Source organism: Numenius arquata, chromosome Z, assembly GCF_964106895.1.
Source record: "Numenius arquata chromosome Z, bNumArq3.hap1.1, whole genome shotgun sequence".
In the NCBI taxonomy this organism is placed as follows: domain Eukaryota; kingdom Metazoa; phylum Chordata; class Aves; order Charadriiformes; family Scolopacidae; genus Numenius; species Numenius arquata.
In genome coordinates, this window is record NC_133616.1 from 41,188,991 (window position 1) to 41,201,928 (window position 12,938).

Sequence of the window (12,938 nt, forward strand, 5' to 3'; positions counted from 1 at the left end):
TTTATATAATGAAAGGTGGCTTACTTCCCATCTATATCAGTTTTCCTTGAGGTATCTGACTTTCATTTAGCACTGTACAAGATTTATCCCAGATCCATCTCTCTTGAAATCAAGCTCATGATTTTTCGTTTTGTTTTGTTTTTTCTATTGGTGATTTCATTTTAAATGGAAACTACCTCTGCAGCAAGCCCTGAGGTACAACTACACTACTGATTTACCCATATGCAGAAAAGGACCTGTCTAAACAAATTCCTGCATTTAACCTCTTTAATGAAAGCCAAGATACAATTGTTTTTCTTGGCTGGATATTTCGTTATTAGTTTAGTCCACACAGCAAAAAACATTTTTGTTTAAGGCTCACAGGAGAGTAGAGGTCAGAAAAGAAAGCCAAGGATTCATTTACATTAAAAAAAAAAATCTTTTAAAAGTTTACAGTCATTGTTATGCCAGATAAGGTTTTGAAAAAGAAACAAAACCTGTTTGGTAAGTTTCAGTATGATACAAGCCAAGAGCCACCAGGAAATTCCAGTTCCACAGATGTTCTACCAGTACCAGAAAGGTCACTCTATTTCCTTTGACTACCCTGGTTTAAAAAGGGATATAGTAGCTTTTTTACATTTATTAACCAACATTTACATTTAACTTTCTTAAGAGCAATGGGTAAATGCTAAGGAAATGTGTATACATTCTTAAACATTTTATTGACCTTATTTCTTAGGGAGCACTCTTTCTAGGATCATTTTTTTTTTTCAGTCTAAAATCACTCATATATATATTGCTATGGAAAATGATTTTGCTTTAATCATAAACTCAGTCTCCATGATGACCAGCTGTAATAGGTTATTTCACTCCTTAGTTAGGCACTTCAGTCAGTGTCTCTATATGCTGCCAAACATGCTGACTGTAGAATAACAGGATACGTGGATTTGGCCAGGTGTTGAATTTCAAACCATTATAAGTTCCTTATTGTCCTGATTACAAGCTGGCTCTTTTTCTGTACATAAAAGGAAAAAGAAAACCAACCCCACCCCAAATGGTCATTCAACAGTGGTACTGTAAGATGTCACTTCAGCAGACGGACTGAAAACCAGCAAATGAGCTCGGGTTATCTAACCCTCTCCAGCTGTCTGGAAAGCTGCAGGGCCATGGCACAAACCTGCCTGCTCTGAGGCTCGTCCCGACACTCTGCTGCCACGGCTGCTGCCATTGCCACGTCTCTTCCCACTCCATCCTCAGCAGGGGAAGCAACGCCTGGTGTGATGGAGGGGTAGCGAGAGCCGCGGCACCAGCAATGCCAGCAACAGCCGGAGAATCACAGACACCAGCAGACCTGAGGCTCGCGGCAGCAGCAGACATGCCCAGAAAGGAATAAAACTGCACCTCAGTATGAAATCAAATGCTGTTCTGAGTCAGCGTATAATTAGAATAATGCAGGTGCCACACAGCAACCTGAGAATGGGCTTTAAAGTTAATTGCACACAACAGAACATATTACAATCTTGGTTTCAAATATGGTTGTTTATAGCAAATGACAACTATATTCCGTTACAGCTATAGTACACAGTGTACAGAAAAGCATTGTGCTCTTGAAGGATGGGTACGTATCATGAACCGTCCCAGTTCTCTTGGGTGTACTTGCTGACACCCTGGAGTTGCTGGAATTTTCTGTATCTAGGTTTGAAACTTTGTTTCCTAGATTTCTTAAAAATTGAACCTGTGTCTCTGCAGATGCTTTCCTGGGTACCTGATTTTACTTTTAGCTCTAAGCCCTAGGCTGCCCATTATTTTGTCAGGTCTATTCTCAATGAACTGTAACTCCCCAGAGCAAAAATATGGTTGTATTATTTCCCCTGTACAGGACTAGTCAAAGAAAAGATGGGTAGCAACTGTGTCCTTCTTAATCATTTTGGCATCCCATCAGAGTCATCCAGCTGTACTTATTTCTAACACACTAGGCCATTCTGGGCGCAGCATAGGAAACATTTGCCACATGCTGTGATTGTGAACCCTTCAAGGAAACAGTGAGTCAAACAGATAAGGACTACTGTTTGGATGGAGGAAATACCATTTAGTTAATTTTTTTTTCTTCTCTGTATTTGGTAGAATACAAGTTCTTCGTGCCCCATCCCCCCAGGATGCAAAACAACCTTATCTTGGAAGCACCACACACCCAGCAAATGACACAGACTTTCCTCCTCTCTAAATTAAAGTGAACAGGAGTAAAACTGGAGAAAAATAACAGTTCTGTTGAAAAGTCCTGAGCACTTACTCGTGGAAACTTTTAAGAGACTAATAAATAAGAACATTTGAGTGAATGAGGCTTTTATTCTCAGCTTGAGACTGCAGCAGCTGAAACTGATATGGAGCCAAATTAATATTAGGCTCTCTCAGCACAACTGAACCCTCTTATTAAGTAGTAATTACTCCTATTCTGAAGGAAAAGCTTTAGCTAGTCTGTGATTAATATTGTATGTTCATCTGATGTGTGGACAATGCCACTTTGAAGAAACACCTTCCAAATTTGATGAACAGAACAGCAAACACAAGACAGTTAGGTCTCTGAAGAGAAAACTGGAACATTCACATGTATGGAAATATATGCATACCGATGTCTGGAGGAAGGTTCTGAGATAAGTAAGCCAGCTGAGGTTGCCTTTATGCTAATAAGCAACAGTCAGGGGGCTCATCCTCTGGCCACAGCCTCCAAGCCAGTGCATGTGCCTTTTAAAATATAATTGATTTTTTAAAAAACAAATTTATAGTACATCATAATGTGAGGATATTAATACTTTCCCAATACATGGTACCTTCCCTCAGAAAATCTGTGTGGCTTTTTTTACACTGGTTAGTACTCAGAAAAGAAATCTTCTATAACTGCAAAGAAACCCCAAACTAGATTGTGTAGTTCTGTGTTGTCACACCCATTTACACCAAAGAACAAAAGCACAAGTATAACTTTCTGAAACTTACAGACTGAAATCAATACAGATACATTTAAATTTTCACTTGTATTCACTGGTATTTAGGAACTTTCAAAAGGTGTTAGCTGACAATTTCAGTACTATTGAAATTAAATTCATGAGCCGTGTGCTCACAAATTAAATTTCATTCATTATTTGGTCAAAGCCACAAAAAAAAAGAAAAAAGCAGAACCACAAATGTAATCTATGTGAAGTAAAGCTTCATCATAGCATTCACATGGCTTCTGCTCACCAATGTAAGTGTTCACATTTTAGGAAATGGGAGGGGTTAGCTTGTTTTTTTTAGCTGCACACATTTGCATTGACTCATTCTGGAAAGTTTGTGACAAGATGAGTATCAGCATACTAACTTACTCATTATCAGAGTATTCCCCACCTATCAGTAGTAAAAATACTACCAAAACACTTAGGGGGATGTTAACTCTGCTAATAGCAATAATAATAGATGGCTCATCCCCATCTTTGAAACGGAGGACTAATAATAAAAATAACGAGTAAACTGTTAGGGAATTGCGGTGTGACTAGAAGGAAAACATAAAAATAACAATGATTCACCTTTTAGAGTCTGAGTGCACTGTTCCAGTTAAGCAACTTTAAAAAACACCAGAAAAGGTATCCAAGTAGAAAGAAACTCAAAATACAGTATGTTTGTTTATCTAGACTACATTTAATCTGGTGCTAAGTATAGACTGTGGTACTTAATTCACCTTTGCTCCCAAGTGTAAGCAAAGAGGGTGAGTACGTGTTCAGGACTGGAACATGGTGTTGTGCTGGGGAGCACTGTAGGCAGGTACAGGCAGTACTGCTGATTATAAACTTAGTAAAGCATATGAATAAGCATATTGCTAAGAAAAATAATAAGCTGGGGGTTTTTCCTTCTTTTTTTTCTTTTCTTTTTTTTTTTTTTATTTAATGCATTCTTCAGTTGCTTAGCTCTATCTTCTACCTGAACTTTTTTTCCCACATTGTTAAGAGTGTTACCTTAAGGCAAAGAGGAGGATGAGTCCATCCTCCTGAAGTTCTGAGACCCAGTCAAGGGGAAGGGCTTTCTGGTTTGTACAGTCTTGTAAGATCTTTGTCCAACTGTGTTTGTAAGGTCTTGGCTTAAGCTGTGCTATTACATTTGCTATAGCGCTGCATTAAATACGCTTAGAATAGCTATAAACCTACTTACCACATGAAGATCTTTTAAGAATAATACACCTAATATTTATCAGACTTTGAGGTCTTCACAGGCTGAGTACTACCAATGGGTTTGGGGTATATTTCCCCAAACTGTCCTCTACCCAGCACAGAAGTAAAAAACCCATGAAAGGTCATTTAAATAGGAAGGGTAAAAAAAGCAAAAGTGAAGGTAATGCATAGAATAATTGGAAAACTATGTAGACAGTATCGAGACATGAGAGGTCTGAAACTAAAAAAGGTCTCACTAGGGAAGGACAGAACAATTTGCAACCATACTTTTCCTGGGGGATTTATATAGCTGTAGAAATCGGGCCAAATAAATAGTCTGCATTCAACAGTGTTGCCAGCAGCTACCACAGATTTGTTACTCACTGTATTTTCCCCACCTCATAATGACCTGCTTGTCCCAGACAGAAGTAGAGTTCAGCAAAACTGCAAGCTGAGAGGAGCTTGGTTATTTTTATTAAAATTATTTTCCAAGCTAAATACAAGAGTTGATAGATACTGGGTAACATTTGAAATGAAGGTGTGTAAGAAATCATCATAAATAAGTATTGCAATAATACTCTCATCAGGTAGCAGACTAATCCTGTATCATCCAGACCAGTCGAGAGCAAGTTTCTATCTGGTAGCAGTTTTCTCCTTAAGGAGCATCACAATAATAGGCAAAAAGAGTCTTTCCTGGATTTCACTATAGTTACAGTGGACTATTGCACTGTTAACAGAATAGCCAGAGAATGTAGATGTGTAAGTGTACCGGCCTTACACTGTTTTTTTTTTACCTATGCAAATAGTTACAACCCATTACATGCACTCTCAGAAATGCAAGAAGGCAGGGGAAGAGAAGGGTAATCCAGAAGGCCAGAGGGGAGCTGAGGGAGGGGTGTGGGGCGGGAGGGCGGCAAATGGACAGCATACAGCCAGAGGCAGGAGTGGATCTGGCAGCTGGTAAAGAAGGTGCTCAGATAAAATGTTTACTCTGAGGAACAGCCTCTCCACAGGCTACCCTGTGAAGTGGTAATAGCCCAAGCCTGGCTTACGCGAAGCAGTGGTAAGGGGAAGGTGTTGTTTGCTGCCTGTAAGTGGTGAGCAGAGTAAGGGAGGCTTCTGGCTCTCTGAGTCACTGCAGGGTCTTGGCAACCAGTTCTTCTTAACAGAAAAAAATTGATTTCTTTAACACATGTATTTACTTTTAAACTGTGATCTGGCTCTGCATGAAGAAGCTAGCAGCAGAAACGTATGGTCAGGTTTTAATTTTTTTTGTTAACGTACTCAGGAAAAATCTCAGCTTTGCAACCTGGATCACCAAATGTCTACTTTATATTTTGAATTTCCCATTCATGCCAGTTTCTAATTCTTGAGTATGCTTAGAACAGCTGATGAAGAAAACCCCCTAAGATGAATCTGCTGATGACCACAGGTACACTACATTCAAATGCTTGTGTTTCCCAGTTGGGAGACACTTAACAAGCACCGGTAACTTGTACATGTTCAAAAGAATATGCAGTCAAACTCTGTTCAACTTCTTGGACAGAGCTTAATAAAAATTTAAAAACCCCTGGAGACTCACAGAAGTTCAAAGTTATTTACATTGAATACTGAACTCAGGAAGGATGTTTAAATAATCTGGGGTTTTCTTTTTTAAATCCATTTGAAATATTTTCTGGTTTACCCCTTCTAAATCAAGCTGTGTTAGACTTGTTTGCTCTCTTCTCCTTTTTCCTCCCTATTGGGTGTTCTCGGGGCTACTTGTGTTTACTTCCTTATTTGCATTTCTTTAATGGAGACAAAACGTCCAGGCACCCAACAGACTCGGCAATTTACAAAAACAAAGTCCTAGGTAAAAGCAGCACAACATTACTCAAGATTTTCTCTCACACACTTGCACATACCTATTTGTCTTCAGCTGAGCAGTTATAAACTACTGGACAAAGAGCTATTCTGTTTGGTCATAAACCTTACGAACCAGAAACTCATATGGAGACTTGTCTACCAGATCAGTGGGCTAGCTCCAAAACTGAGACACCAGTTCTTGCCACCATTTAGGACTCAACTATTCTGTACAAAGAGGATAACCTCAAAACTTGTTTAATTTTGTGAGATCCCAAGAGAGAAAAAAAAAAAAACCTTAAAAAGTTGTTGTCTTTTTTTCTCTGTCAAGAGCATATAATAAAAGAACATATGTAGTAGCAGAGCTAGTAGTCATTATGCTTTATTTTAGCTCTTTAAATATTCTTAATTCTCATGTATGCAGAGAACATCCCCGACATACATTTTGGGTCCTCCACAATATTAAGTACAACATATCTGATTTTGGAAAGACAGACTGAGGCTGAGTTTAAGCAGTGTTGTGACCAAAGCAGTGTTGACAGCAGACCAATGTTTTAGTTATTGCTGAGCAGCACTTAAGCAGCATCAAGGCTTTTTCTGTTCCTCACACCACCCTGTCAGCAAGTAAGTAGGGGGTGCACAAGAAGCTGGGAGGGGACACAGCTGGGACAGCTGATGCCAACTGACCTGGGGCTTATTCCCTACCATATGGCATCATGTTCAGCAGTAAAAGCTGGGGACAAGGAGGAGCAAGGGGAGGTGTTCATGGTTATGGTGTTTGTCTTCCTAGATAGCTGTTAGGCATGACAGAGCCCTGCTTTCCTGGAGATGGCTGAACACATGCCTACCCATGGGAAGTAGTGAATGGATTCCTTATTTTGCTTTGCTTGCACATGCAGGTTTTTCTTTGTCAACTAAACTGTCTTTATCTCAACCTACAAGTTTTCTCACTTTTACCCTTCCAAATCTCTTCACCATCCTGTTGCAGGCAGCGAGTGGTTCTTAACCAAGGCTAACACATGACAGCCGTGAGACAAATAAGAAAAGCAGAAAGTTCTCTATCCAATAGCAGCTGTGAATGAGAGACACTTCTCACAGATATTTACAGGCTGACAGACAGAATAGATATTCCAAATCCACAGCTACTGAAAACTGAAGAAAATATTGTTTGAATGGGTATTTTTCCAAAGAAAATTGTTTTCAGAGAAAATAGCACCAGCCAGGACCTATGAATGTAATGACCACTTGAATAGTGTTACTTTGCTGGTGGACTGGGTTCTGGGAATGGTGTGCGTTCAGGAAGTATGGTCATATCAGTGATGGAATTCTGTAAAAACCACTAAAACCATCTCTTGTAGTTAAAGAATATTGGACTAGCTTTAGTGGATCAGCAAGGTCTTGATAATTTTGGTATTTGGTCCCAAAATCTGCACAGCGTTAAATCCACTTGCTTTCCCCACACTGATTTTCTCTTCCAGTGGTGATGGGGTAGGAAGTGGGTGAACAAATACTTTGAAATCTTTTATTGCTGTAGATGTCTATACCATCATACACCACTGAAACACCTTCAGGAGCTTCTCCACTCCTATTGACTCATTAAATACCACAGGAATGCTCTTCTGAGGAAATTAGCATTTATTTTTTTTACATTGTGTTTCTGGTCTCTGTTTATCCTCTTTGGCATAGCTCATCTCCTATTCTGTCATTTCTCTCCTGCAGCTATTTTCCTCTATGAAACACTTTTTTCCATATGCCCCTCTATTGCATCTTGCTCTTTCTTTTCTATGTTTAATTTGTTTCTTTATTCACACTTACGATGTCTTCCGACTCATGCTTATCCTGTGCAAGTGACTGGGAAATATGTAATTATGTTTTCTAAATTCATGCAATGTTTCCCATTTTTTTCCAGCTTCCTCTTCTGTTCTGTCTGCACAAGGGCTGAGAGGGTTTTATTCTACACTGAGTGAAAGCCAGATTAAAGTATTTGTCTCTAGGGATTCCATCATTTCTTTAAATGAGGAAAAAAGAACATTTGGAACAGAGCTGACTTGCACTTCTTTTGAGTCAAGGCTCCAGGCAAACAGGGCCTGCTGTGTTTCAGAAGCTTTCCCCAAGGAGAATCAGAATTTGGAAGAAGGCTGGAGCCCTAAGCAGAAAGATGTCTGTTACACTGTCTTCCCCCTGGTCATTTTCCTGATCTGTCCTTCCTTCCCCTATTTTTCCTTTTCCAGACTGGCAATTTTAGCTGTGTTCCTTTTCCCTTTTTTCTTTTACAAAGCCCAAATCTCACTTTAATATTCTCTGTGTTCTTTAGCTTGACTGCTTAATGCAACGTTACTTAAACTTCAAAGGGATGAAAACGCAGATGAAGTCAGAGATGAAGTTTACGGTGTTGATGGCTTAACACAGGTCTGTCATATAAAGCCAGCACTTCATTTTCTGAGTCACTCTGTCACGGGGGGGGGGGTGTCTGCTTTACACATCAGGCCTCAGAGAGTGGTGTGGGAAGTACTCTGTGTATTATTTTCCTGCTATTGCTGGAGGCTGCTTTGCTTGCTGCCTATTGAAGTACATAATAGAGAGGCAAGAAGATAAAAGTTCTGACATTTCTGATTTGAATTTTCTTTTAACTGCCTCTATTTTTGTAGTAAGTTGAGACTTGGCTAAACAGGTAATACTGGGAAGTGAGCTTATGCTTTTTATTCCTTCACCTGAATTGAATTCCTTTGAACAGTGTGGCTTGACAATCCTAGAGTTCAATAGACTTTCTGACAGACTAGGTACTGTATGAGAGACATGATGCACTTTTTTTTTGTCTGCAGCAGCCCACCACTGAGGTCACAGCTGGTCATCTCAAACACAAAAGGAACCTCATTCTCTGGAGTTGTCATTTACTTCCAAGACTGTTCATGTGTTACTAGCTAGTGTTAGGGCAGAGATGTAGGTCTATTGGTTTGGGGCCTCAAGGTGTTTAAAGATCATTCAGAAATAGTGCTGCACTGGATTCAAATTACTTGTTCACGATACATAAATATTGGCTTCAAATGTCATTCCTTCTAAATTTATAATCCAAATATGATACAAAATATAATGATAACATGGTACAGTGCATTTTCACGCCTAACATAATTCTGGATTTAAGACCAAAATCTTAGTCCACTGACACCAACAAACACCTTGCTAACAATGTTAATGTATGCATGCTTTAGCACATGAAATAAGTTTTTTCTAATAATATTTATGAAATTACTGTTTAAACATCTTCAGAAAAAGCTGCAATCCGATAATAGTATTAAATTCCTAATTAAAAAAAAAATATTTAATTCTTTAAAGAAAAAAAAAACATAATTTTGCCTTGTTACTCCTGTCATGCCTAAAAGACCAAGACATTGGATTTTCCACAATGGAGAAAAATGAGACTGCAAATGTACATGTAAATTCAGTCATCCGTGTTTTTCCTTAACAATAATAATTGCTACAGCAACAGCCAGCAAAGATACAGCAAAAAGCCTGTAACAGTCCACATATTTAAATTTATTATTATGTACTATAAGCCTTGAGAGGTGCTCTGCCTTACTTCCACCAAGCTGTGTTTAATAGGGTTATCTTAAATTGAGGAAAGCAAAGAGGAATTAAAAAGAGGCAGCAGGCTCAGGCTGCATTTTGCTTCAGGTTCTTGAATTTGGCAGAACAATAACTTCCAATCTGCCACGGGACTCATAACAATATGGGACTATTTCCCAACTCTGTACTTACACTTGTAGAATCTTTACTACTTTATTTCATTAAGAAACTAGATTTCCTTCATTTTTTTCCTGTAGTTATTCTAACGCATAGTGATGAGTCCCAACGGCTCTACCAACAGCACTTTCCTGACTAACTACAGCATAACTGCAGTTCTTTGTCCTGCCAAGTTGTAAAAATTTGTAACAGAACAAATGAGATTGGTATGAATGCTGTATGAAAGGAAATATGCGTGTGTGTGAGTGCAGTGGGAAACACGGCAGAAGAAAGGTTCAAAGAACACCAGGGACCAGTGACAAACAGCAGCAGGACACACCTCCCAGGACACTGCTCCCAGCAGTAAAATCAAGGAACGTTTTTTATGTCAGGACCATAAGACCTGCACTCTGGGAAGACCAGAGGTTGTCAGTGGAAGACCCTGCCACCTAACACCTGCAGGGCGGCAAAAAGGTTACAGGATATCACATACAGGATGTATGTGATTACTTACCAAGAGAACAAACATATACTTCAAACAAATGAAAAAAAAGCGGCCTCAGACTTATCAGACTGAAGGAAGCACGACTCTAAAGCAAAGGACCACCTAATAACAGCTACTGACCCCTAAACTGTAGAAGGGACTCAAAATCCCCACACCCCAAAAATAGTTTGACGTCTACAGTAAAAAAGATGAGAAAGATGATGAGCACTCAGCAGCGAGCAGCTCTTGTCCTTTGTGCTGGCAACCACTGCTCCTGGTCAGGCCACCCTGGGAACTCGTGTCCTGGTGCTTTGGAGCATGTGGGTGTGACAGTGTGAGTGAATGAGGCCTACAAGAGGAGAAGTGTGAGCAAGTGGGATCAACTTACTTTGAGATTTGGTAAATAAATACGGCCTCCTTTCATAATATCTTGCATTCAGCTTGTCAAACTAGTTCTCCCATACAGAAAACAATCCAGGTCATCAATTTCTGCTTTAGCTCTAAAGACTAAACTAGCAGCAATATAAATCTTGGATAATATAAAAATCTTGGATAATATAAAAAGTGGGGAGGCAGGAAATTAACACAGTTGGGAGATGCATGGTAACGTTAACTTACTGCATGGCAATGGATTTCCCTATCAGATGATATACTTTATTTTATGCCATTGAACTGTGCTGAAAACTTCACAACAACCCTCCACTGAAAATCTATGAGAAAAGAAAACCTCTTTTTTTTTTTTTTCCACTCTTGAAGAGACACCACATGATCAGAACATTCAGTTTGAGTACTTTTACAACTTTTTTCTTGAGAAAAGTAAGATGTCCCAAATGTTCACAGTATGGACTACTTGAAGACTATCAGAGATCAGGAAGATGTCAACAGTCAATATACTAGGATTTGCCTTTTTGAAAATAAATCTTCTGTATTATTACTTAACTGCATTTTCAGCCTCTCATTGTATAAATAGATGTGTCTATTTATAGTGTTCCCAGCTACAAAAGCCATTCATCAGCACTAGGAAAACATTAGTCAAATTACTGGAAGACATAAATTGCCAGGTGGTGAGGCTCACAGAAGGTATGGAAGAGAAAATATCTGAGCTCTCATTACAACAACTTGATGGTATTAAGATGACCCACAGCTTTCCCAGCTACAGCATTATAGCTGGATTTAAGCATAGCCATTCCAGCCCCTGTGATTTAGTGTATAAACAACCCCATATTACTCAACATTTAAAATGTAATTAAATTAGGTTGGAAGGACCCAGAGAAAGATAATCAAAACCAAAATACAATCTGAGATTCCTGAAATTTAGCAGCACTCCTTTGTATGACATGGCCATAATTAAGTCTTCTTCTGAGGCTCAATTTAAGCCCTAAATTATCAGCCTTTAGGATATGATAAACCTTCAAACCTATTGATAGTCAAGGAGATTATTTTCAACAAGCATGAAAGGTTAGTTTAATCCAACTTCTTTGACTTTGCACTGAAAAGGTCTAGAAGCACTCACAGGGTTGCTTGCAGATGCGTGGCAATTAAAAAGTCATCGGTTTCCCCCCTTTTAACTCATACCTGAGGCCTCACTGGTCAATGCACCAGGTTAGCTCTCCAAAAGTCAGCCAGGATTACCTAAAGTAGTGGCAGTATAAATTCACCCATGTGACACAGATGTAGATTGGGAAAGGAGTGGGCCACGTAGGTGAGAGGACCGAACGAACATCCACCAACATCCACCTGTGTCCTTCCTTCGCTGCAATCAATGAGGTTGTTAAACTGCTCAGGCTAGTTTCACAGGCAGCCTGTTTCTGCCCCGTAGCTTCTGTTTTCTGCCTACCATGTGAGATGGAGCGAGACTATCCATGCATTTGACTTCTAGATAACACCATATATACAAATTAGAGAAGAATTTGTAGAGCTTCTCCTCTTTCAGGAACAATATTGCTGGTATCAGCAAAGCAAGGATTTGAATACATGGAGGTGGAGAGTAACATTGTGAGAAACAGAATTGATTCCGTTTCAGTTTTTGGAAGGATAGGCAGGGAACGGAAAAAAAATATTTGTAACTATGCAAAGAACTGTAATTTGAAATGGCCAAGTATTTCCATGCACCCAGGGAATATAGAAAAAAAAAACTTGTAGCTGAAAGGAAATACTTCCAGTGGTGGGTTGCAGTTCTTTATTTCTGATTTATATGTATATATGCGCATACAATGATATTAGATATCCTTGTATTGCTTAATCTATAATTTAAGTCAGCATAGGTCTTTTAACAAAAAAAAAAATCACAACTATTAATTTATATTTTATCTGAGCACTCTGATACACAGTAGAAAAAATCCGTATATAAAAGATTATATCTGTGCAGTTATACATACTATATTCCTCTTTCAACAAACTACTGATTTATTAATGTTGATACATTACTGTTAGTATAATATAGAATTGCCATATCATAACATTAAAAAACTTTTCAAAATATATTAATAAGCGAGTATCAAGCACACCTAGATCTTGCAATCATTTTTGTACCCTCAAATTGATGCCCCATTTTATTTTAATGTGACACTTGTCTTAAATTCCTTCTGTCTCGAGCTGCCACTACTAGTCTGCCCACATTAATTATATTAATTACACTGTTTAGTAATTTCATACAAAGCCTTTAGAATTAAACTCACCTATAAGATGACACCCACCACTAGAACCACGTATCTCGCATAACCCACTTAGGTATCAAA